This window comes from Macaca nemestrina, chromosome 20, assembly GCF_043159975.1.
Source record: "Macaca nemestrina isolate mMacNem1 chromosome 20, mMacNem.hap1, whole genome shotgun sequence".
NCBI lineage: Eukaryota > Metazoa > Chordata > Mammalia > Primates > Cercopithecidae > Macaca > Macaca nemestrina.
This window is the reverse complement of record NC_092144.1, coordinates 39,126,297-39,152,620: the sequence shown is the minus strand read 5'-3', so window position 1 is coordinate 39,152,620 and position 26,324 is coordinate 39,126,297. Positions and strand designations below refer to the sequence as shown.

The 26,324-nt window shown below is 50.7% G+C and overlaps 1 long non-coding RNA gene across 1 annotated transcript in view; it reads right to left on the bottom strand.

The window, feature by feature from the left end:
• Positions 1 to 14,948: 14,948 nt before the first annotated feature.
• The window catches only part of LOC105487656 (uncharacterized), a 33,220-nt gene continuing 21,844 nt past the window's right edge, over positions 14,949 to 26,324 (bottom strand). Inside the window, exon 4 of the long non-coding RNA XR_011617609.1 lies at positions 14,949 to 15,899. This is a non-coding gene — a long non-coding RNA (uncharacterized lncRNA). The remainder of the gene's footprint in view (positions 15,900 to 26,324) is intronic.

Below are 26,324 nucleotides of genomic sequence, written 5' to 3'. Positions count from 1 at the left end.
CTTGGGCCGCGCCCTCTGCTGGCCAGTGGCGGCCATGCAGCCAGCCCTGCCCTTGGGCAGGAGGAGAGCTGGGGCCGGAACCCTGGCAGGCCCGAGCTGATGGGCACTTCCTCCTCTTACTCATGGTTAACAACGCTGCCCACCGAGGAACGAAGCTTTCGTTCCCTCTGAGGGTTAGGGCCATCCTCACACAGCATAGGCCGGGCTAGAGAAAGGGGGACCCCAATTGCAACTTTTTTTTTTTTTTTTAAGACAGGGTCACTCTCTGTTGCCCAGGCTGGGGTGGGTGCAGTGGCTTGATCTCAGCCTTGACCTCCTGGGCTCAAGTTCAGCCTCCCAAATAGATGGAACTGCAGGTGCGCACCACCACATCTGGCTAATTTTTTTGTTTTTTGGAGAGGTGAGGTTTCACTATGTTGCCCAAGCTGGTCTCAAACTCCTGGGCTCAAGCCATCCTCCTACCTTGACCTCCCAAAGTGCTGAGATTACAGTGTGAGCTGCTGCACCTGGCCTCTTCTTCAGTCCAGTACAGCAGAACCAGGAGGAGACCTCTGGGATTCAAGAATGCTGACATGTGTGAAAGCCCTCCCCACCAAAGTCCTGGGAGCAGCCCGGTGGGAAGGGCATCTGGCAGGTGGCAGAGTGCCATGGGAGCTGGTTAACCCACCAGCCAGACCCTGCCATCCCGCCCTGCAAGGCGTTGTACAACTTGAGATGTCTCAGTTTTCTAATCTGTGAAATGGGCGTATTGGTGATCTCAGAGGTCCCTGCATGGTGGCTCTGGACTCAGATTCCAGTGGACACCGCTCCCTAGGGTGGTCCTGGCAGTGCCCAGGTACTCTGAAAAGGGGAGTTCAACTGCAGGCACAGTGTGGTAGGGTGGGGGATGGAGGTGTGTGAAGACCCATGAGACCCAAGGTAAGGACCCGGGAAGAAGGCAGCCGGGAGCTCCATGGAATATTTGCCCCAGAGCCCCAAGCCCCAGCCCTGGGATCTCATAGCACCCCGCTGTCTCTTTCATTATTGGTGGTTTCTTGTCCTGTTGTCTTAGAGGATAAGCATCCCCAGCACTCAGCCAGTTGCCTGCACACAGCTGGGATTCTGCAGATACCTGCATGAGTGGGGAATGTCTGGGTGGAATCTAATAACCATCCCCGCCAGGCCCCTTCCTGCGGGACCCACGGGCTCCTTGCAGGCTCCATGCCTCCCTCCTGGGTCTCTGTCTGAGCACAGATTGTGCATGAGTGTTTCACAGGTGCCCACCTGAAGCAAGGTGATAAGCAGAGGTCACTTTTTTTTTCTTTTTTTTTTTTTTGAGAGAGAGTCTCATTCTGTCGCCCAGGCTGGAGGGCAGAGGTGAGATCTCCACTCACTGCAACCTCTGCCTCCTGGGTTCAAGCGATTCTCCTGCCTCAGCCTCCCCAGTAGCTGGGGTTACAGGTGTGCACCACCACACTTAGCTGATTTTTGTATTATTAGTAGAGATGAGGTTTTGCCATGTTGGCCAGGCTGGTTTCAAACTCCTGACCTCAAGTGATCTGCCTGCCTCAGCCTCCCAAAGTGCTGGGATTACAGGCATGAGCCACCACACCTGACCCACATATCATTTTTTAAAAAATTTGACAGAGGGTCTCACTCTGTCACCCAGGTTGGAGTGCAGTAGTATAATCTCAGCTCACTGCAACCTTCGCCTCCCAGGCTCAAGTGATTCTCCCGCCTCAGCCTCCCAAGTAGCTGGGACCACAGACGCGTGCCACCATGCCTGGCTAATTTTTGTATTTTTTGTAGAGACAGGGCTTTGCCGTATTGCCCAGCTGGTCTCGAACTTGTGAGCTCAAGCAATCCTCCTGCCTCGGCCTCCCAAAGTGTTGGGATTACAGGCGTGAGCCACCACGCCCAGCCCACGTGTCCTACATCTACATATTTAACAGTTACAAATCAAGCCAACAAACACTTAAATAAATTATGTTCTTTTCCGCTGCCCTAACCAATATAACTTCAAAAAGACCTAGAAAGCCAGGTTTAATTTTGGAAATCTCAGGCTCTGGGAGTTCCAGTCTGGAACACGGCAGCCCTGGCCTCTCCACCCGCCCTCCACCCTACCCTCAATTGCCCCTTATGTGGGAGGACACCGCAGGCTGCATGTCCAGGCTCTGTCCCTACCTCCCACACACACAGCCCTCTGCCACCCCCGGGGCCTAGGGCAGGGCTTGTCAACCTCAGCCCTGTTGACATTTTGGGCCCCATAGCCGTTTATTGTGAGGCCATCCTGTGCATCGTAGGCTATTTAGCAGCCTGCTTAGCTTGTACCCCGTGCTGTAAAAACCAGAAATGTCTCCAGACCTTGCCAAATGTCTTCCAGGGTGCAAAAATCACCTCCCCTGCTTTCAGGACCACTGACATAGGGGTACACTGTCCAGGGCCATTAGAACAGGGCACTCTGGGGTGCTAGGTACCCAGCAGGTGGTCATGAAGGGGGCCGAGGCTGTGGGGTGGGGGGAACATTCCCTTGTAGGGAGGGGCTGGCCTGAGGAAGGCTGCTGGATGGCTGCCCTGTCTATGTGCATACCCACAGCTCCAGGGAACCCATGGGGGCGTCGGCTTCCTCATGGTGTGGCCCAGCTCCGATCAGTTCAAAGAGCTTCCTAACAGAGCGCAGGTACATCCCCCATCAGCAACCTGCCGGGTACAAGTGTAAGTGGGGCTTCTTCCTTCCTGACTGCCCGTGGGGTCTTTGTAGTCCCCTGGGCTATCCCTAAGTGATCTCTTGTCTTTACCGATGCCCCCGGCTCCTTCAGCACGCCCTCAGGCACTGCATGGCCTCCACAGGTGCCCAGGACACTTTGGAAGGGCAAGGATGAACGCTGCTTATTTTAATAGTTCCAAGAGGTGCGCACATGTACTCGGAATACAGTAGTACATCAGGCCTGTGACTTCACGGCCTTAGGATAAGGATAGGTGATTCAAAGTGTTGATTTTCCCACAGGCCAAAGATGGCACAATTTAAATATTAGTAAGAAGAATGGCTGCAACGAACTGAAACAAATGAAATATGCTCAAAGCTGTGACTTTAGAATGGCACTTAAGCCAAAGGAACTCTCACAAGTCACCTTGGAACAGAATGAACATGCATTAGGGTTCGCCCTGGAGCATGATGGCTCATGCCTGTTGCCCTTTCGCCCTTGGAAGTGTCATGGTTTGGATGAGCACGACACCCCTGCCTTGGATTTCAAATTCATTATTTTGTTTTATTTTATTTATTCATTTTTTTGAGACGGAGTCTTGCTCTGTCCCCAGGCTGGAGTGCAGTGGCATGATCTCGGTTCACCGCAACCTCCACCTCCTGGGTTCAAGTAGTTCTCCTGCCTCAGTCTCCCGAGTAGCTGAGATTACAGAGGCACATCACTACGCCTGGCTAATTTTTTGTATTTTTAGTAGAAACAGGGTTTCACCATTTTGGCCAGGCTGGTCTCGAAGTCTTGATCTCAAGTGATCCACCCACTTCAGCCTTCCAGAGTGCTGGGATTACAAGCATGAGCCACCGCGCCTGTCCAGAATCATTATTTTAAAAACTGGTAGGCCAGGCGCGGTGGCTCAGGCCTGTAATCCCAGCACTTTGGGAGGCCAAGCTGGGTGGATCACCTGAGGTCAGGAGTTCGAGACCAGCCTGGCCAACATGGTGAAACCCCATCTCTACTGAAAATACAAAAATTAATCTGGGCGTGGTGGCGGGCGCCTCTAATCCCAACTACTTGAGAGACTGATGCGGGAGAATTGGTAGAACCTGGGAGGCAGATCCCAGCTGAGATCATGCCGCTGCACTCCAGCCTGGGCAACAGAGCAAGACTCTGTCTCAAAAACAAACAAACAAACAAACAAACAAACAAACAAACACACCATCTCCTCTCAGTGCTGAAGCCCCAGCACTGTCTATAGAAGAATGTGTGAAGGATGTCAAGGTTCCGATGGTGTTAAAGTGACATCAAGGACAAGTATGGAAGGATGCCTGGCGCCTGCCCTCTCCCCTATGCAGTGGGGTACAGAGCACATGGGCACCGGGAACTAACTCCTTTACTGATAGCTGAACAGCCCGGGAGGCCCGCTCAGAGCTCTGGCCTTGCTGGTGAGATGAGAGGAGGAGGTATGGGGTGGACGGCACACCTCCAGGCCTTCTTGGTGGAGTCTCTGAATCCCCCGAAGCCAGCTCCAGGTTCAGGACCCGGGTAAGTAATGTCCTTCCAGGTGTTCAGAGAGGGAGTCCCACCATCGGGAGCTGCTCAGCACATCCCAGTGCCTCTCGTACAACCTCAGCCCATCCCAGGCCAACCATGTCACCCTGAACATGGGGCGGGCCCTCCATGTGTCCTTGGCCATGGGAGGGATTGGGCCCTCTCCTTGTGAATTCACTCCTGTCATGTTTCTGTCCCCAGAACCCCAAGCAGCATCCTTTTTTAAAAAATTTTTTAATTTGTTTTTTCTTTTTCGAGATGGAGTTTTGCTCTTGTCCCCCAGGCTGGAGTACAGTGGTACAATTTTGGCTCACTGCAACCTCCGCCTCCTGGGTTCAAGCGATTCTCCTACTTCAGCCTCCCAAGTAGCTGGGATTACAGGCACACACTACTACACCCAGATAATTTTTGTATTTTTAGTAGAGATGGGGTTTCACCATGTTGGCTAGGCTGGTCTCGAACTCCTGACCTCAAGTGATCCACCCATCTCGGTCTTCCGAAGTGCTAGGATTACAGGTGTGAGCCACCGCACCCAGCCTAATTTTTAATTTTTAAGAATTATTATTATTAGAGATGGGGGGGTCTCACTATGTTGACCAGGCTGGTCTCGAACTCCTGGCCTCAAGTGATCCATCCTCCCATCTCAGCTCCCAAAGTGCTGGTATTACAGGCGTGAGTCACTGCATTTGCTAATTCTTAATTTTTTGAGTCAGTGTCTTACTTTGTCATGTAAGCTGGAGTGTGGTGGTACGATGATGGCTCACTGCAGCCTCGACCTTCCAGGCTCAAGCCACCCTCCTCCCTCTGCCTCTGGAGTAACTGGGACTACAAGGGCATCGTGCCCGGCTAATTTTTGTATTTCTTGTACAGATTACAGATGTAATCTCCCTATGTGGCCCAGGCTGGCCTTGAACTCCTGGCCTCAAGCAACCCACCTTGGCCTCCTAAAGTGCTTGGGTTAGAGGTGTGAACCACCATGCCTGGCCCCAGGCAGCATCTTGACTCCACCCTCATTCCCCACATCCAGTCGATCCCTGGGACCTGTGGATGTCACTTGGGTCACTTCAGTACCCATCCCAGGATCCTGACGAGCCCTTGCCCCCAGCCCAGCCATCTCTGCCTCTCACTTGTGGCAGGGAGAGCTCCGGCATTGGGACCTTCCCCACTCTATGTCCTCTTGGGCACTCTGAGGCTGTGGTGTCGCTGGCAGGGCCCAGGTGTCACCCCCAGGACTCAGGCCCACAGGGGCTGCCAACGGGCAGGCAGGTACTCACAGGACTGAGGCTCCCCTGGCCTCCACCTGTGACAAGGAAAGTCCCCACACTGTGAACACAGTGGGGAAAGGGCTTTGCTTTGATGCAACATTTGTTGGAAGTTTTTTTTGTTTTGTTTTGTTTTGTTTTGAGACAGAGTCTTGCTCTGTCACCCAGGCTGGAGTGCAGGGGCCAGATCTTGGCTCACTGCAAGCTCCGCCTCCCTGGTTCATGCCATTCTCCTGCCTCAGCCTCCCAAGTAGCTGGGACTACAGGCGCCCGCCACCTCGCCCGGCTAGTTTTTTGTATTTCTTAATAGAGACGGGGTTTCACCGTGTTAGCCAGGATGGTCTCGATCTCCTGACCTCGTGATCCACCCGTCTCGGCCTTCCAAAGTGCTGGGATTACAGGCTTGAGCCATCGCGCCCGGCCATTTGTTGGATTTTTTTTAAAAAATGTTCAAGCTGTCAAAAAAGTATGTTTGTTGAGTTTGGATGTTTGTGTTGGAATGTTGTTCTCTTGAGCAACATTGAAGAGGGATGGAGATGCCTGTTGTAGGCAGCCAGCATGGCGGGCAGTGCGCTGCAGGGCTATCCAGCACAGATTCTAAAGACACACACCTGTGGGCTTGGGGGACCCAGTGCCCGAAGCATCTGGACCTCATGACTGGGACACAGTGAGCCGGCACAGTGTGGAGCCTGGGACTGTTCCTCATCAAATCCACTAAGCCGCCTGCAGGCAAAGCTCGATCTGGGGAATCGGTCTCGCCACGGCTGCCTCCTCTTGGCTGCTGCACTTGTCTTGACTCTCCCTGCCCCGGGTGGCAACTGGGCTTGAGTGACACAGTGTGTCATGATTTGTAAAGCAGACGTTTGACAATATCAGATTTGAGAGAATGCAAGAAGTAAAACCCGGTAACGTTGATGTAACATGCATTCTGCCACGGAAATGACTTCTTGGTACAAGGTCCCAGGGCCAGGCAGGTGCGAAACTAAGGGAGGACCTTGGGCCCAACACCTGCACACTCGGGCCCCAGTGTCTGCAAACTCCCTGCAGGTGGCTGGGTAGTCCAGCCGCTGAGGGCAACTCGATCTCAGGAAAGCCCCAGAAACCTCAAGGGTGATGCTAGAGGATGGGGAAACTGAGGCAGGGCCGACTGTTGGTCTCTGACCTGGGGAAGAGGCACAGCATCCCTGCACCGGAGGCAAACTGAACTGCCAGGAGGGTGGCAGGCCCCTGAGGTGGCGACTGCACTCTGGGTCCTTTGACCCAGGGAGGGGGACTTCGCAGGTGAAGCACAGTGCCAGGTCTAGCCCAGCCTTGAACAGCGGGGGCCTCGCCCCCACGCTCAGCCAATCAGCAAACAGCATCCTCCGGCCTCTCTGAGTGGGTCATGGCTAGAGTGCATGTGATCTAATCTGACCAATGAAAACAGCCGAGTCCAGGGGCTTGACTTCTGCCTTCTTGCTTGGTTTGCATGGGTTGGATTTTAAAGTCTGGGTCCCCTGCAAGAAAGGCGCACCCTGTAAGGATGACCAAGGAGCAAAGGATCAGGAACTGGGAAATATTAGGAAACTGATGACACAGGTGGAGGAGATCCTGCCCCACCCCACCCCCATGCACCTTTTATGTACATGAGCTAATTGTACATTGTTGTTTTTGCTTAAATGTCAGTTTCATTTGGGCTTTTAAACTTGCAACAGAAAGCACTCTGAGTATTACCCGAGTTGGATTCCCGTTTACCCTGGAGAAGCTGTCCTGAATCTTACTGGAATCCTCTGTGCCTCCGTTTCTTCATCTATAAAATGGGAATAATAATAGTACCTACGCTGTAAGGCTGTTTTGATGATTAAATGAGTTAATACTTGGGAAGGGCTTGAAGGACTGTCCCGGGACCAAGTAATTGCTAGCTACATGCTTGTGGTTATTACCATTGGTGTGATCATTAAGTACCTGGGGGCTGCTCACCCCCTTCAGAGACTTCAGTCCCCGACAAGCCTCATTCTGACTCAGGCCACACCTCTGGAGCCACTAATAAGAGAGAGAAACCCCTGAGCTGGGGCTGGTTTGAGTTTCCAATAATTTATCAAGAATCGAGAGCCAGATTTCCTCTGGGAAATACTAGTTCTTGGGTTTACAAAGTGCCTGGGTTGTAAATATCCATAAAAACGACAATTTGTTGGGCCATATTTATTCTTAAGCTGGTCAAAAGATATTAGTGCGTTCTGACTGTGTAAATCTGTCAACTCCTGAATTCCTTCATGCTCCCGGCATGCCCTCCTATGTGGGCATGAGCAAGCCAGCCAAGCCAGCCGGAGCTGGGCATGGGTGTTCATGACCCTGAGCAGTGGTGGGGGTATCTGCCTGGTGACTGAGTCATACAGGTGAAAGGCGGGGTGGCTCTCCATCAATGAAAACCTTCGCACAGAGAGTAGTCCCTGGGGCTAGGAGAGTAGCAAGAGAGGCCAGCAGGATCTGACTGCTCAGCGGAGACCGGACCAGTTGGACAAGCCAGGCTCCTGATGGTGGTGGGGTGGGTCACATGTTGGCTGTTATGAGAGCATCTTCTGAGGGGCAGTCCCCGGGGCTCCTCCTGTTCTGGCCATAGCTCTCTGACCCTCCCCACATCTTCACCTCCAGAGACACTTCTCCCTTCCACCTGCCAGAGGCTGCCCCCAGGCCTCTGCCTATGCAGAGGCTTGTAGCCTCCATGAATGTCCTCCCTCTGCCTATCCTGACTCTCCTCGCAAGTCAAGGCTCAACTCGCATCCCTTCTCACTGAGCTGCTGTGGCATTAATGGATACCACCCACTATTTCCTATTTCTCGTGTACAAGAGCAAATGTAATTTTCCTGAGGCAGAGCCCTGTGGCTTCCATCTCGCAGTCCTCAAGAGCACCTAGCACAGGGCTGGGCACCTAGCCCATCACCTGGTCAGCACTCTTTGCATTTCTCCCTGATGATGAAAAAAAAAAAGCAACACGGTAACTGTCACTATTTACTGACTGCGCAGCATTGTTACGTTTTTTAAATATATTATCTCATTGAACTATCACAGGCTCAGAGATGATTATGCCGATTTTGGAGATGTGGAAACTGAGGCTTGGAGAGAAAGTGTGATCTAGCTAGTGACTAACAGAGCTGAGAAGGAAATCTGGGCCAAATAGCCGGGTATGGTGGCACACGCCTGATAGTCCTAGCTACTCAGGAGGCTGAGGTCGGAGGATTGCTTGAGCCTGGGAGGCAGGGGTTGCAGTAAGTGGAGATCATGCCACTGCACTCCAGCCTGAGTGACAGAGTGAGACCCTGTCTCAAAAAAAGAAAAAAATTGGGGCCATGATCCCAACCTGGTTAACTTTGACTCTGGACACATGTCCCTATGTCCAAAAAGGTAAAACCCACAGGGGACATAGTTGCTAAGATGGCTTAGTTAATTCAGGAAGGGAGGGTTGCATTTAGGAACACAAGATTTGTGCTCCACTTTCTTTGTTTTTGTTTGTTTGTTTGTTTTTAAGACAGAGTCTCACTCTGTCACCCAGGCTGGAGTGCAGTGGTACGATCTCAGCTCACTGCAACCTCCGCCTCCTGGGTTCAAGTGATTCTTCTGCCTCAGCCTCCCAAGTAGCTGGAGCTACAGGCCCACACCATCACGCCCGGCTAATTTTTGTATTTTTAGTAGAAAATGGGTTTCACCATATTGGCCAGGCTGGTCTCAAACTCCTGACCTCAAGTGATCCACCCGCCTCAGCCTCCTAAAGTGCTGGGATTACAGGTGTGAGCCACCAAGCCTGGTCTTGGGCTCCACTTTCAATTCTCTATTTGAATGTAGACATGGCTCCTGGAATACTGGGTAAATTTGGGTCTAGACATTAGTCTCTGCTTTGGAAGATACTGAGTTGGAGGAAAATCTTGTAGAACACTGTGAGCCATAACCGACACAGGTTCATGTACAGTTGGTGTTCAACAAAGGCTCGGACATGATATTGACTAGGGTCCGTAGCTCCATGTAGCCTCCATGAAAACAATGTCCAACCACTTTAAAGAGCGTCCATCTTTTTTTTTGTTTTTTTTGATGGGTGGTGTTGCAGGCAGAGTTTTAAAGTACAAGTAAGAGGCTGGGTGTGGTGGCTCTCATCTGTAATCCCACCACTTTGGGAGGCCAAGACAGGCAGATCACTTGAGGTCAGGAGTTTGAGACCAGCTTGGCCAACATGGTGAAATCCCATCTCTACTAAAAATACAAAAATTAGCCTGGTGTGGTGGCAGATGCCTGTAATCTCAGCTACTTGGGAGGCTGAGGGAAGAGAATTGCTTGAACCTGGGAGACAGAGGTTGCAGTGAGCCGAGATTGCGCCACTGCACTCCAGCCTGGGCGACACAGCAAGACCCTGCATCAAAAAATAAAAATAAACATAAAGTAAAATAAAATAAAGTGCAAGTAAGAGTTCAGAATAAGAACAGCATTTGGGGCAGCTTTTAGGTGGGTTGGTGGGGGTGAGCAGGACCACCAGATTTCATAGTCCACCAGATTTCAGATTTCATAGCTGGCCACCAGATTTCATAGTTAAAAACATCAGGAATTGTGGACGCAGCCCAGGACCCTCATATCTGAGAAATCCTCACCTTCCACGTAAGCACTGCCCACTTCCATTTGCTCGACTGCTAATAAATCATGACTTCTTCCTTGCACATAGACACTCTCTGCATTTTTATTCCAAACATTTAACTTGCAGAGTTGACAGAAAGGCTATAGATTTCCCCCCAAATATCCATTTGCCTTGCCATTTATCTACTTCGATCTGAAATACAGAACATGATGGGTGCCCTAGGTAAATCAAGCATTTCCTGTCTTCCGAAATGGGTTTGCAAACGCTTATTTCATGCCATTACCATTTTTCTGTTTCTAGCAGTAAATCAAAAAAGTATCGCCCATTCATCCACTTTAAAAGTAATGTCTTTCTTATGCATAATTACACATACCCAGTGGAGATCTGTGTGTGCACTGTAAATCTACTCTTTTAAAAGGTTTCCCCTTAAGTACATTGGTGACATAAATTGGCATAGAGCAAATTTATTTATTTAATAGGTTTATTCTTTTAACTGGTCTGATAACCATTACTGTTCACTGTTTGGTTTAGGGGGAGGAGGCAGTTCTTATTAATTTATCTGATTTATTTCTATGGCAGATATTTATGTAAAAGGGTTCCTCTGGAAATGAGGGTGAATGTAATTTATTGGTTTAGTAGGTTTATTCTTAACTGGCCTTCAGGCGATCCACATGGTACTCATAGAAATTGGGAGAGTGTCTTAAAATAATTGAAGTAAGAAAAGGAGGTGCGGCAGACCAGAGGGAGAACGTTTTGGAAACTTGCATTTGGATGAAAGTTTTCCTAAATACTGGACTAAAGGAGCAAGAGATGTGATTGAAAAAAAAGAAGAAAGGGAAGAAGAAAGGAAAGAAAGAAAAGAAAGAGAAAGAAAAAGAAAGGAAGAAAAAGAGAAAGAGGAAGAAGAAAGAGAGGAAGAAGGAAGGAAGGGAAAGAAAGAGAGAAAGAGAAAGAAAGAGAGAAAGAGAAAGAGAAAGAGAGAAAGAGAAAGAAAGAGAAAGAGAAAGAAAAGAAAGAAAGAGAAAGGAAAGAAAGAAAGAAAGAGAAAGAAAGAAGGAAAGAAAGGAAGGAAGGAAGGAAGGAAAGAAGGAAGGAAGGAAGGAGGGAAGGAAGGAAGGAAGGAGGGAAGGAAGGAAAGAAGGAAGGAAACAAAGGACAGAAAGAAAGAAAAGAAAAGAAAGCCTCAATAATAACAACCCCAAAATGTTTTGGCAAATTGAAGATAAAAGAGAATCTGCTATTCAGGCCCGTGTAAACTTGCTGGCTTTTGTAAATCTTGTTTGTAGCTCCTGATGGTGTTGGAGTGAAAGCAGACAGGCCCAGCTGGTGGAGGCGAGGGAGAGAAATGCTGAATTTTTAGCAGTTCAGGTTTATTTTTAGGCATTGAAGGGTATCTTTAGCTTCCCAGTAAATGAGTCCATCAGAAGGCCATATATGAAATAATTAGAATATAAAAATACAGAACAGAAACTGAGGGCCCCCACGACCAGACTGTGCAACGCAGGCCCCCTCCCTCCCGGCACAGATGGGGTCAGACAAGCTCACGGCACCCTCTGGTCCAGGCTGCCCAAATCCACCTGGAGAAGGGCACAGGGCAGACTGGGCCCTGGGCTTGTCACTGACATCACCAGCAGGCATAACAGCCCATCCTGGAACATTGTCCCTTTGCCTCCCTGGCATGAGGATCTGGTCAGGCTGGGCACGCCCTTAGGAACAGTGACTCTGGACTGGAAACTGGAGAGTGGTGCCCTTCAAGGAATCCAGAGCTTGGTCCAAGGGGGCAGGCCAAGAGCTGGCGTGAACAGGCAAGGTTGGGCCATCGGGAACCTGCATTTTTAGTTTTATCTTTTAAATCATAGAGATGCAGTCTCCCTATGTTGCCCAGGTTGGTCTTCAACTCCTGGGTTCAAGCAATCCTCCCCCCTTAGCCTCCCAAAGTGCTGGGATTACAGGCATGAGCCACCATACCTGGCTAGAATCAGCCTTTCTAGACCGGGAAAGAGGAGTGAGTCTTGGAGAATCTTTGGACTCCAAAAAGACCTTGAAGTTGGTATAGTCCTGTCCATTGTTCCTTCCTTCCTTCCTTCCTTTCTTTTTCTTTTTTTTCTTTCTTTTTATTTTTTTGATAGAGTTTTGCTCTTGTAGCCCAGGCTGGAGTGCAATGTCACGATCTCGGCTCACTGCAACCTCCACCTCCCAGGTTCAAGTGATTCTCCTGCCTCCTGAGTAGCTGGGATTACAGGTGCCTGTCACCATGCCCAGCTAATTTTCTATTCTTAGTAGAGATGGGGTTTCACCATGTTGGCTAGGCTGGTCTTGAACTCCTGACCTCAGGTGATCCACCTGCCTCAGCCTCCCAAAATAATGGGATTACAGCTGTGAGCCACTGCACCTGGCCAGTCCCATCCATTTTCTATTCCTAAACCTCCCGGGTCTCCCCCAAGAACACTGAATTGTACCAGAAGCTGGATGAAACGATCTGACCCCACAGCTTCACATTCCTGTGACACTGAACATTCCTTATGAAATACAGAAATATTTCAGCATGGGATTTTCATTAGGCCCTACGCTGGCTTGGAGGGTGGCACACCTGCTGTAAACCATGCTCAGTCTCTGCCCTCAGAGTAGGTTCCATGTCCCAGAGGAGGTCCCGTGTCCCACGTGCAGGCCAGTGGTGAGCAGGCTGGAAGGCCTGTCATAAGCCCATCCTGTCAGTGCTGGGAGGCCAGAGGCAGGTCTTCGAATCATTCATCTACCTTTGTTTCTCATGACCTTGAGGTCTGGCACATAGTAGATGCTCCAAACATATATGTTGAATGTTTTTTATTTATTTTTGTTTTTACTTTTAAATTTGAGACAGGGTCTTACCATGTTGCCCAGGCTCTCTCAAACTCAAGCAATCTGACCCCAGGCTAGGCTGGTCTCGAACTCCCGACCTCAGATGAGGAGTTCTGGCCCTGGGAACGTAGCCCACCACCACCATGGTGAAACCCCATCTCTACTAAAAATAGAAAATTAGCTGGTCGTGGTGACAGGTGCCTCATGCCTGGGCCTCAGATGACGAGTACCTGATCCACTCACCTCAGCTTCCCAAAGTGCTGGGATTACAAGCATGAGCCCCATGCCTGGCCTAGTTTTTATTTTATTTATTTATTTGAGACAGAATCTGACTGTGTTCCCAGGCTGGAGTGCAGTAGCATTATAGTACCTTAACCTTCTGGGCTCAAGTGATCCTCCCACTTCAGCCTCCCAACCAGCTGGGACTACAGGTGTGCACCACCACTCCAGGCTAATTTTATTTTTATTTTTTGGTAGAGATGGCATCTCACTGTGTTGCCCAGGCTGGTCTTGAACTGCTGACCTCAAGAGATCCTCCTGCCTTGGCCTCCCAAAGCACCAGGATTACAGGCGTGAGCCACCGTGCCTGTTACCTGTTGAGTGTTGAGTGACAGCAAGACAGGCAGAGTGAGTGGCGTCCTTGCTTCACAGATGAGTGAGCAGGGGGATTCTAGGCGCTGTGAAAGACCGCCTACAAAGCAGCCACATCCAGCTGCCTGCCGAAGGACCACAGACGCCACCGGCCAGGGCCAGGCTCCTGGATATGAGGCTGTTACATCTCCTCCAGGTAGTGTAGGAGCCCGGCCCGGTGGCCTGCTGCCGTGTGTCTCCTACCTTCCCTGCAGCCATTGCTGGCGAGTGCCCCTGAGTCTTGGGGTCCTGTGCCTGGTGACTTCTTAGCTAATGGAAGTGCTGGCTTCCTGGCCTCGCTGGCCCTGGGAACATGGCCCAAGCCCCTCCAGCAGTAGGAGTCTGGGGCATAAGTGGGCGTGACCTTCAGTGTTGAGAGTGCAGTGGAAAAGCCTGGGGAGTGGATGCTAGAGGTCTGGGGAAGGCTCCCTGCCTCCCAGACTCTTCCTGACCTGCCTGCTAATGTCTCCAAACCCACCCCCAGGGCTGCATCACCATGGACCACAGTGGTGGATGCCACTCTATTTTCAGAAGATAGCTTCCAGTTTCGGTATCTATGCCTCCATCTATCTACAATCACTCTCTCGATGATAGATTATAGATAGATAGATAGATAGATAGATAGATAGATAGATAGATACATAGATACATAGATACATAGATAGATATAGATAGATAGATAGATAGATAGATAGATAGATAGATAGATAGATAGATGATAGACAAACGGATAGATAGAGATCTATACCTATATCTATCTCAGGGATCATTAGTGTGCTGTACTTTAAAGCTTTTCAGCAGGCTTTGTTCTGTAAGTGTGCGCACCAAAACAGCAGACAAGTGATAATTACAAATAACGAAAAAGATACATGGCCAGGCGCAGTGGCTCATGCCTGGAATCCCAGCACCTTGGGAGGCTGAGGCAGGCGGATCACTTGAGGTCAGGAAATTGAGATCAGCCTGGCCAACATGGTGAAACCCCGTCTCTACTAAAAATACAAAAATTAGCTGGGTGTGGTGGCATGGGCCTGTAGTCCCACCTACTCGGGAGGCTGAGGCAGGAGAATCTCTTGAACCTGGGAGTCAGAGGCTGCAGTGAGCCGAGGCTGTGCCACTGCACTTGAGCCTGGGTGATGGAGTGAGATGCTGCCTCAAAATAAAAGAAAAAAGAAAAAAGAAAAGGCCCTGTTATGGTCTCTGCTCCCACCCTGGCCTGGCCAGAGGCCCCTTTCAAGCCAGTGGGTGAGCCTGGGTTGATCACACTCTTCCTTAAAGTCAGAGAATTGACAAGAGGCCCGGGATCCTTCTCTGTCCTGCCGAAGATTTAAAGGGGAAGTGTGGGTAAGAAGCAACAAACTTGACCAACTTGACAACTCTGTTTATTTGTTTGCTTTAAAACAAAATCTACTTGTTTGAGGAACAGTGATGAAAATGAGCCACTGTCTGTTCTCAGGACAGTCTGTCTTTCCTGTGGAACTGAGGCGAGCCAGCCCCTCTGCCTCTGGTTCTCTGGGGGCAGTGTGTTCAGGGAGTCCCAGGCAGGGGCTGGCTTGCTCTGGGGTGTCCAGCAAAGGGCCAGAGAGCTTGCAAGCCAGACCCAGCGGGCTCCTGCGGAGCTCCCCGCTGCCCATGAAGCCCCTCCGTCCCCAGTGCCTTTGCTCTTGCTGTCCCTCCTGTCCCACCCTCTAGCCCCCAGATCCGTGCATGGCAGTTTCTTCTTGTCACTTGGCTTTCAGTGCAAATGCGCCCTCTTCAGGGAGGCATTTCCTGACAACCTGCTCCAAAGTGCCCTGCCCTGCGGGCCTCCCACTCTCAGCCCACCTTGCTTTATTTTCTCCAGTGCACAAATCTCAATCTCCATCATCGACAACCATGCACTGTATAATGTTTCGGTCCAAGGCAGTGTGCAGTGGTGACAGTGGTCCCATCAATGATAATACTATATTTTTACTGTACCTTTTCTAAGTTGAGATGTGTTTAGGTACACGGATACTTAACCACTGGGTTCCAGCTGCCTGCGGCATTCGGTGCAGTAACATGCTGTCTGGGTCTGCAGTCTAGGAGCCACGGGCTACATGCAGCCTAGATGTGCAGTAGGCGACCCCATCCAGGTTTGTGTAGTGCACTCTGGGACGTCCACACAATGACAACATCACCTCACCATGCATTTCACAGGACATGTCCCTGTCACTCAGTGATGCGTGACTGTGCTTTAGATCTTGCTGGTTGCCTTCCCCAAGCGGAACATGGGCTCCCTTAGAGCAGGGACCATTCTCTGTGGCGACCATTCAGAGCAGTGGTGAGAACAGGGCCCGGCCCTCCTGGCAGGCACCCGGTAGGCATCTGTAGAGTGAATGAGAGTAAAGGAAAGATCAGCTCTTCTTGTGCATGTAGCTGAGACAGGAACTCTGGATGTTGACACAGGTGACTGCCCTTTGGTTTGTTTGTTTGTTTGTTTGTTTGTTTGTTTGAGACAGAGCTTGCTCTGTCACCCAGGCTGGAGTGCAATGGCGCCATCTAGGCTGCTGGATTCAAGTGATTCTCCTGCCTCGGGCTCCCCAGTAGCTGGGACTACAGGGATACGCCACCATGCCTGGAGAGTTGTTTGTGTTTTTAGTAGAGACAATGTCTCACCCTATTGCCCAGGCTGGTCTCAAACTCCTGATCTCAAGTGATCCACCCACCTTGGCCTCCCAAAGCGCTGGGATTACAGGTGTGAGCTGCCACGCCCGGCCACAATTGTCCTCTTGTCCTTACTCCCAAAAGAAGCTTTTCCTAAGTTATTCTGATAATTCCGGTCCGAGCAAATCTAGATAATTGAGGTATAAGCACTGGGTGGGGCATGAGTTTTTTTTTTTTTTTTCTTTTTTAATTGTTGTTTTCATTGTAATTGCCTTAATTCTCCCATTTCCTCTGCCACTATGGACAGGACTAAGCTATTTGGGCCTCCTCTCTCTCTGCTCTGAGTTGCTATCTATCATGGTCGCCAGCACCTCTCTTTTTTAAAAAAAATTTTTTTTAAGAGTCAGGGTCTTGCTGTATTGCCCAGGCTGGAGTGCAGTGGTGCAGTCATAGCTCACTGCAGCCTCAAGTTCTGGGCTCAAGTGATCTTCCTACCCCAGTCTTTTGAGTAGCTGGGACTACAGGTGTGCACCATCACACCCAGCTAATTTTTGTTATTTTTTGTAGAGACAAGAGTCTTGTTATGTTGCCCAGGCTTGTCTCAAACTCCTGGGCTTAAGCAATCTGCCTGCCTCAATCTCCCAAAGTGCAGAGATTATGGGCATGAGCTACCGTGCACAGCCAGCACCTTTTCTTGGACAATGACATTTCAGCCAGCCCCTGGTTTCATGGCCAGATCACTGAATGGGCCAAGGCAGCTGGTCCTTTCCTTCCCTTTTCCCTCAAGGGAACCTTTTCTCCTGCCCAGCATCTCTTTTCTCTTTTTTTTCTTTTCTTTGTTTGACGGAGTCTTACTCTGTTGCCCCAGTGGGAGTACAGTGGCACTATCTCAGCTCACTGCAACCTCCACTTCCCGGGTTCAAGTGATTCTCGTGCCTCAGCCTCTTAAGTAGCTGTGATTACAGGCGCCCACCATCAGACCCGACTAATTTTTGTATTTTTAGTAGAGATGGGGTTTCACCATGTTGACCAGGCTGGCCTCGAACTCCTGACCTCAGGTGATCCGCCCATCTTTGGCTCCCAAAATGCTGGGATTACAGGTGTGAGCCACTGCATCCAGCCCCAGCATCTCTTTTCTGTCTTTCTTGTAAGAGCATCCCAGCTTGTCTTGGGGAAGCCGTCTTTCTCCGTTTTCAGACCTTGCATCTTGGGTGGGGCCAGCAATGCCCCCTCTAAACCCTGGTCACAGCAAAGGTTTAGAGGAGGCATGAAATGGGCCAGGGAGAGAAAGGAGAGGCCCCTGAATTTCAACTGGAGCCACAGGAAGGTGCTCTTGCTTCGGCCGTCCTGGATGTCGGGGCTGGAGGCTGTGGAGCTGCAATGGCACCAACACAGGAGACGCGAGGCTCTGAAGCAAGACGTGGTCTCTGCAGTTATGCCAACAAGTTTCCTTCCTGCCGACAGTGGTTTGAGTTGCACATTCTGGCACAAGCTCCCGGGAGGCCCTTGATAGATCTTTGTCTTCTCTGGGCTCCACATTCCGTGCCAGCATCTTTATCTGTGGACACAAGCTCAAGCTGGCCATTGATCCTTCCTCAGGAAAGACAGACCCCCATCCACAGATGTGTGGAGCCTCTCAGTGTCTGGGAACTGGAATGGCCTTGGTCATCCATGTTAGCCAATGACCTTAACCACATACCCACAGGGCCTGGCCACACCCCATAGCTGACTGTGAAGATGACCCTAAGAACCATATGGGCAGCCAAGAAAAAAAGTCCAGAGACACTATGATGAGATGGGGTGAGGGGAGTACTTTAGTCTGTTCAGACTGCTTTGACAAAGCACCATAGACTGAGTGGCTTATCAGAAATAGAAATTTAGTGGTGGCTCAGGCCTGTAATCCCAGCACTTTGTGAGGACAAGGCGGGTGGATCACCTGAGGTCAGGAGTTTGAGACCAGCCTGGCCAACATGGTGAAACCCCATCTCTACTAAAAATACAAAAATTAGCCTGGCATGGAGGTGCACACCATAATCCCAGCTACTCGGGAGGCTGAGGCAGGAGAATCACTTGAACCGGGGAGGTGGAGGCTGCAGTGAGCTGAGATCACGCCACTGCACTCCAGCCTGGGTGACAGAGCCAGATTCTGCCTCAAAAAACAAAACAAAAAAATCAGATTCCCACTGATCTGGAGGCTGGCAGCCAGGTTCTGTGAGGATTCTCCTTCAGGTTACAGATTGCAGACTTCATATGCATCTTCACTTGGCAGAAAAGGGGCAAAGAGCTCTGTGGGATCCCTTTTACTTACTTATTTATATTTATTTTTTTTTGTAAAGATGGGATCTTGCTATGTTGCTCAGGCTGGTCTTGAACTCCTGGCCTCAAGTGATCCTCCCGCCTCAGCCTCCCAAAGTGCTGGGATTACAGGCATGAACCACCACACCCAGCCTGGGGTCCTTTTTCTAAGAGCACTCACCCCATTTCTGCGGGCTCTGCTCTCATGAACTAATCACCTTCAAAGGCCCCACCTCCTAATACTCTCACGTAGGGAATTAGGATTTCAACATATGAATGTTGGGAGGACACAGACATTCAGAGCATAGCAGGAGTTCTGGTGAGGGGCCTGAAAAACTTCCCCGTCATCCGTTTTCCGGCTCCACAGAGCCCTGTGGCCCTGTGAGCCTGTCCCTACAGCACCTCCTGTATTTGTTTAGCCAAGTTATCAGAGTGGCCCCGGGGGACGCAAATCAGCCTGAGATGCCAACAATTAGGCTCATAAGCTCCCTGTGTCAATTTGCTTGGATGGTAGTGAGTACATCTTTGTCTAGGTGGGAGCACATCTTCACACTCTGGAGCTATGGAGGGTAAGCATTTTAAGCTGCAAATATTGTTCTTCATAATAGGTTAGCAAATATTTTCAGATTAACTAAGTGTCACACTCTGGAATTATGACTGTGAATCTGACAGCTTCCGATGATGGTGGCTCCTGCCTCGTTCTCAGGCTGGGAGGCCCCAGAGCGGGGGCTGTCCTTAGGGGATGGATAGTCAGACCCTCTCCCCCATTGCAGGAGTCCTCTCATCCATTTCCCACCCTGAATAGTGTCCAATCCTTCTTGTCTTGGGTACTTCTAAGGATGTGCTACTCACTACCTTCAAAGGCAGAATGCATCCCACAGCTGGGCAGCTCTGGTCTCCAGAGGATGTTTTGGGCCAGCGTTGGGTGCACTGGCCTTTATGCTGACACCACTCGCTCCTAGGGTCACTCGGCAAATATTCCTCTCATGGCTAGCGACGCCAGAGCCTTCGCTCAGAGCCAGGGAGTCAGAGGAGGAGGCAGCGGGACCCCTGTACGCGAGGAGCTCACCTCCTGGGAAACAGACAAGAGCACGCTCAGCTCTTACACGAGACACAGAGGGGGACCCAAGAGGCTGGGGGACTCTGAGACAGGAGCTGGGGGAGTGGAGGAGAGCCTCAAAGGGTGGACACAATATGAATCTGCTGAGTCGGGGACTGGGTGGATGGAGCGATGGCGGGCAAGGGAGGGACCCTCACCATGAATATGGATGGTCAGAGCGGCCATGCAGGTGCGGGAAAAGCCGGTGGGGTTAAGTGCGTCAAAAGTCCTGCAAAGCCAGGTTGCCATCGAAAGGGGCTGCTCCCTGCTTCTGGAGACACTCTGTACCAGTCTCAGTGACTCTCCACCCTCCTGTCTTCCTCCCACCTCTTGGGCCCCTTCTTAACCAGATCTCTAAAGGCTGGAGTGCTCCAGAGCTGGAACTTTCACAACAAAACTCCTTGCCCAGGACACAGTGTCTCCACGTCCCCTGCAGCTCAAGCACAGAGACCTGACAGTCATTCCTGAGGTCCTTTTGCTTCCATCTCAGTCTCCAGACCACGACCAGTGAGTGGGTCTGTCACTACAGAATGTATCTTCTACCCTATCTGCTTCTTCCCCACTCCCCTGCACCTGTGCTCCAAGCCTCCCCCATCTCTCATAGGGCCAGGCGCCCAGCCAGCCTCTTGTGTTAGTTCAGGCCACCATAACAAAATACCATGAGCCAGGGCTTCAACAATGAACAATTATGCTTCATCGTTCTGAAAACTGGGATGTTTGAGATCAAGGAGGGTCTGAGTCCATTTTGTATTGCCATAAAGAAATACGAGAGGCTGAGTGATTTAAAAAGAAAAGAGGTTGGTTTAGTTCACGGTTCTGCAGGCTATACAAGAAGCGTGACGCTAGCACCTGCTCCTGGTGAGGCCTCAGGAAGCTTCCAGTCATGGCAGAGATGAAGGAGAAGCAGGCATGTCATGTGGCAAGAGAGGGAGCAAGAGGGAGAAAGAAGGGTTCCAGGATCTTTTTTGTTGTTGTTTTGTTGGCCAGGATTTTTTGTACTATTTTATTTTTTATTTTTATATTTATTTTTATTTTTTGAGATGAAGCCTCACTCTCGCCCAGGCTGGAGTGCAGTGGTATGATTTTGGCTCACTGCAGTCTCCACCTCCCAGGCTCAAACGATTCTCCTGCCTCAGCCTCCTGAGTAGCTGAGACTATAGGCACACACCACCAAACCCAGCTAAGTTTTGTATTTTTTTTTTTTGAGACGGAGTCTCACTCTGTCGCCCAGGCTGGAGTGCAGTGACCGGATCTCAGCTCACTGCAAGCTCCGACTCCTGGGTTCACGCCATTCTCCTCCCTCAGCCTCCCGAGTAGCTGGGACTACAGGCGCCCGCCACCACGCCTGGCTAATATTTTGTATTTTTTAGTAGAGGCGGGGTTTCACCGTGTTAGCCAGGATGGTCTTGATCTCCTGACCTCGTGATCCGCCCATCTCGGCCTCCCAAAGTGCTGGGATTACAGGCTTGAGCCACTGCGCCCGGCCAAGTTTTGTATTTTTAGTAGAGGTGGGGTTTTACCATGTTTGCCAGGCTGCTCTCAAACTCCTGACCTCAATTGATCTGCCCGCCTCAGCCTCCCAAAGTGCTGGGATTATAGGTGTAAGCCACTGCGCCCAGCCCTGGGTCCTGCCTTTAAAAGTCAATCTGGGCTGGCTGCCATGCTCAGGTCTGTAATCCCAGTACTTTGGGAGGCCAAGGCCGGTGTATCACAAGGTCAAGTGATCGAGACCATTCTGGCCAACATGATGAAACCCTGTATCTATTGAAAATACAAAAATTAGTTGGGCATGGTGGCGCACACCTGTAGTCCCAGCTACTCAGGAGGCTGAGGCAGGAGAATCACTTGAACTGGGGAGTTGGAGATTGCAGTGAGCTGAGATCGCACCACTGCACTCCAGCCTGGCAACAGAGGGAGACTCCATGTCAAAAAAAAAAAAAAAAAAAAAAGAAAGTCAATCTGATCAGTTTTCTTATGGACCCATCCTTCCTGTCCCTTCTCCCACTCAGTGGCCTCCCATAGCATCTAGGACAAAGTCCTCAGTCCTAGAGGGTTTAGAAGGCCTTCTGGGCCCAGGTCCCCCAGCCCCAGTCCCTGACTCTCAAACCACTGCAGCCAACCCCTTTGTACCAGTTCTTCAGGGGCCACTTCGCATGGGCAATTCCCCCACCTCGTTCCACAGCATCAAAGCCGCCTTCCCTGTGTCCAGCTCCCATAGGTCCCTAGGAGACAGGCATCTGATCAGATAACCATTCTGAGCTAATGGGCTGCTCAGTGCCAGGGGGTGACTGTACCACTCCATCCAGGTCACACCCTTGCCTTTGTTTAAATTTTAATTTAGTTTAGATTCAAGGGGTACACGCGCATGTTTGTCACCTGAGTATATTGTGTACTGGTGGAGACTGGGATTTTCGTGTACCCATCATCCCCCCACTGCCTTTTGACTGGGATATGGGAACTACTGAGTTTTAACATGGAAGGACTAGCACACAGGGTGGAGGGGGAGACAGCTCCTCAGACCCCACCAGGCTGCTGGTGGTGACAGCATTTCCAGTGAAAGGGTATTTCTCTAGCAACTCCTTTCTGTCCAGGGTTGATCTTGACTATTTTCAGACAGGGTCTTGCTCTGTCTCCCAGGCTAGAGTGCAGTAGTGCAGTCACAGCTCACTGTAGCCTCAAACTCCCAGGCTCAAGCGATCCTCAGCCTCCCGGTAGCTGGGACTACAGGCACATGCTACCACACCTGGCTAATTTTTTCTAAAATTCTTTGGAGGTTTTTAAAATTCTGTGTAGAGATGGGGTCTCACTATGTTGCTCGAGCTGGTCTCTAACTCCTGGACTCAAGCAATCCTCCAACCTTAGCTTCCCAAAGTGCTAGGATTACCGGTGTGAGCCATCACACCCAGTGATCTTGATTATTTTATTTTATTTATTATTATTATTATTATATTTTTGAGACGCAGTCTCACTCTGTCACCCAAGTTGGAGTGCAGTGGTGTTATCTCGGCTCACTGCAACCTCTGCCTCCCAGGTTCAAGTGATTCTCCTGCCTCAGTCTCCCAAGCAAATGGGATTACAGGCACACGCCACGATGTCCTGCTAATTTTTGTATTTTTAGTAGAGACAGAGTTTCACCATGTTGGCCAGGCTGGTCTCGAACTCCTGACCTCAAGTGATCTGCCTGCCTTGGCCTCCCAAAGTGCTGTGATTACAGGTGTGAGCCACCATGTCTGGCTGGATCTTGGTTATTTTAACGCAAAATAACAAAAAGCGAACTTCTTTGCCCCTAAACGAAAGTATATATTAGGGAAGATGACGTCGTGACAGGTGCTGGCCCTTGTGTCAATAGACTCAGTCCCTGGTGGGGCTCTAAGGGGGAGGGCTGGGAGCTAGGACCCCCTGGTCCCAGAGCCTATCAGCTGCCATGTGGCTGGGCCCATACCACGCCACTCTTCTCACACTTGTCTGGACATCATGAATCTGGGCCTGAGGGATTCTACATGCAGACAGCACCTGTAGGGAGGGTGGGGGTGGGAAAAGGTAGGCAGGTGAAGGGTCAGGTTGGCCCTAGTTAAGGGCTTAGACCAGCGACTTCACCAGCTGTGTGACCCTGTGGAAATTCCTCACCCTCTCTGAGCTTCTGGTTTTTGCCTGTGTACATCAGGGGTTGGAAAATGCGGGAGGGCGGGTGTTTGTCTCCATTTTTTAAAATTATTTTTATTTTTTTATTATACTTTAAGTTCTAGGGTACACGTGCACAACGTGCAGGTTTGTTACATATGTATACTTGTGCCATGTTGGTGTGCTGCACCCATCAACTTGTCAGCACCCATCAACTCGTCATTTACATCAGGTATAACTCCCAGTGCCATCCCTCCCCCTCCCCCCCTCCCCATAATAGGCCCCGGTGTGTGATGTTCCCCTTCCCGAGTCCAACTGATCTCATTGTTCACTTCCCACCTATGAGTGAGAATGTTTGTCTCCATTCTTAAGGGCTATGACGAGCAACCTCAAAGTTTGTCAAAATGAGCCAAGGAAGTCGGCCCTTGGGAATCCACCTAGAACAGGTTCACCGTGGGTAGCAGGAGCCGGGGGGCTTCTGGGTGAGAGGCCTTCCTGGTCACCTGCTTGGCTGCATAGCATAGGAAAAGCAAGAGGTGGCCAGACAGGAGGTGCAGAGGAGGGCAACCCCAGAGCCAGGCGTGGGCTCGGTGCAGACTGAGTTGCTTCAATCATTGCATCCAGGACTATTTCCAGTTCCAAGGGGGGCCTCCAGGAAGCTGCTAAGCATGCAGTTAATCCTCAGGTCTCTTTGCCCATCAGGCGAGAAGGAAGTTTTGGCTGCTCAGGAAGGTCTGTATCCAGGAGAAAGGGCGCTGACCACACAGGCAAGAGGGCCCCGTTCTGGGAGATGGTACCTTTCTCACTGCCCGTGGGTAGCTTGGGCCTGGGCAGCAAACCTGGGGCTTGTGGCCGGGGGCTGAGTTTGGGACCACTCAGGCTGGTGGGAGTGATGAGGTCTCCACACACTGTCGGGGGAGCCTGAGGGAGATGCTTGCCCTGGCCTCCCAAACTCCAGTACAGAGAGCCACACGCAGAGACTGGGGGTGCCGTTGGGAAGCGGTGCTTCATACCTCATTCCAGCCTGGGTGCCTGCTGCGCTCAGGACCTGCAGACCCTTACAGGAGGGTGGCTGGGGACCTTGTCAGAGGGCCTGGCGTGTGATCCTGGGAGCCGGGGCCTTAGAGGCTGACATGGATACAGTGACAGGGGCACAGTCTTTGGTATAAAGGTGGAGGACACTGGAATGTCCCAAGTCAGGAGGCTGGAAGACAGCGTGAGGCGGATTAGCCTGGGGAGGAAAGACAGGGGCACGCCCACCCCAGTTCCCTGCAGCCCTCTGAGGGGGTGTAGAGAAGCATCAGCAGCTCTGGAGGCCCCGGGGACGGTAAGTGGAGGCTGGGGAGGCACAGGAGCCCTGGAATGGGGAGTGCTGATGAAAGGACATGAGGACTTTGAAACTTGGTGGGGCCAAAGGTGTCCCAGCTTGCCCCTCAGCAAGGGCATTAAGGTGTAGAAGGGGCCAAGGAGATGCTGACACATTGGCCCCATAGAGACTCCTTAAGGGATGGGAACAGGGAAATTCAACATCCAATGACTGAAGGCAGTACTTGGCAAAAGGAAGCAATTTTACTTTTTACATCAATGAGATGAGACACAGTCACAGACATAAAATTCACAACCCAGAGTTGACAAACTCACCTTAAGATGGCAGCTATTAATATTGTCTCAAATTTCAAGCACTGAAACCTTTTAAAAGGCCCCAAGCTTCACTTCACACTTGTTGTTTTGAACCCTAAAATTCAAGAATTGAAGGTCGCCCAGGAACCAAATAGGAGTCTGACTACAAAACTAGAAGAGATAGATCAGGGAGACTGCCGGCCCTTTACAAATTCTCCATCCTTCTCACCCATCACCCTTCAATCCCAAGACACGTCAGCAACCTCCATGTGGGGCTCTGAGTCCAGTAAGCACAACTAAGCCAGGCAACTTCTTTTAGTTTTATTTTTGTTTGAGATGCAGTCTCACTCTGTTGTCCAGGCTGGAGTGCAGTGGCGCAATCTTGGCTCACTGCAACCTCCACCTACCAGGTTCAAACGATCCTCCTGCCTCAGCCTCCTGAGTAGATGGAATTACAGGCATGTGCCACCATGACCTGCTAATTTTTATATTATTAGAGAGACGGGGTTTCACCTGTCTCAGCCCCCGAGTAGCAGGGACTACTGCGCCTGGCCACGGGCATTCTCTTATACAACCACCGTTCAATTATGAAAATCGGGAAATACCGATTGATGCGGTATTAATAAATAAGTTTATTTATTTTGAGACAGAGTCTCTGTGTCATCCAGGCTGGAGTGCAGTAATGCAGTCACAGCTCACTGCAGCTTCAACCTCCGGGCTCAATGAATCCTTCTACCTCAGCCTGCCAGTAACTGGGACCACAGGCGCCTATCACCACACCTAGTTAATTTCTTTTTCTTTTTCTTTCTTTTTTTTTTTTTTTATTAGTTGAGATAGGGTCTCACTATTTTGCTCAGGCTGGTCTCAAACTCCTAGACTCAAGTGATCCACCAGTCTCAGCCTCCCAAAGTGCTGGAATTAAAGGCATGAGCTGCCGCGCCTCAGCCTTGGGCGCTTTTGAGCATACTTTGCATGCACACATGCTGTCTCAGGATAGTTTGCGTGGCACGCTGGTGCACTGTTGATGACATTATGCTACCAGCATATGACATAAGCACCCTGGATGTCCTAGGAAGAAGACACGTGCAAGCCAAGGGCAGGGGCTAAAGCCCAGAGACGTTCAGGGGACTGGCACATTGGCAAGGTTGTTAGGAGACCCAGTGGTCTGAGACATGCCAGGACAACCCTTGTAAAGGAAGGCACAAGCAGTGGCAGCTTTCCTTCAGCTGCACTAGGGCTGAGGCACAGTGCTGGGTGCACCCCCGGGACATTAGAAGTAGCATACTTGCTGATACTTCTCCCATCCGCCTATCAGACAACTTGGGAGACTGCCACTCATAACGGAGTCTAGGGCAAGAGACGGCTGGCCAGGAGGTCTAGGCTGTGAGAGGATCTGCTCTTCCACTCAAGCTGCACGACCCAGAGGAGCCAAAGGTAACAGTCTTAGAGTCTCCTATGATGAAGAAGGCTGCCATGCCAACTCTCTGCAAGCTTCAGTAGGAGAGGTGCAG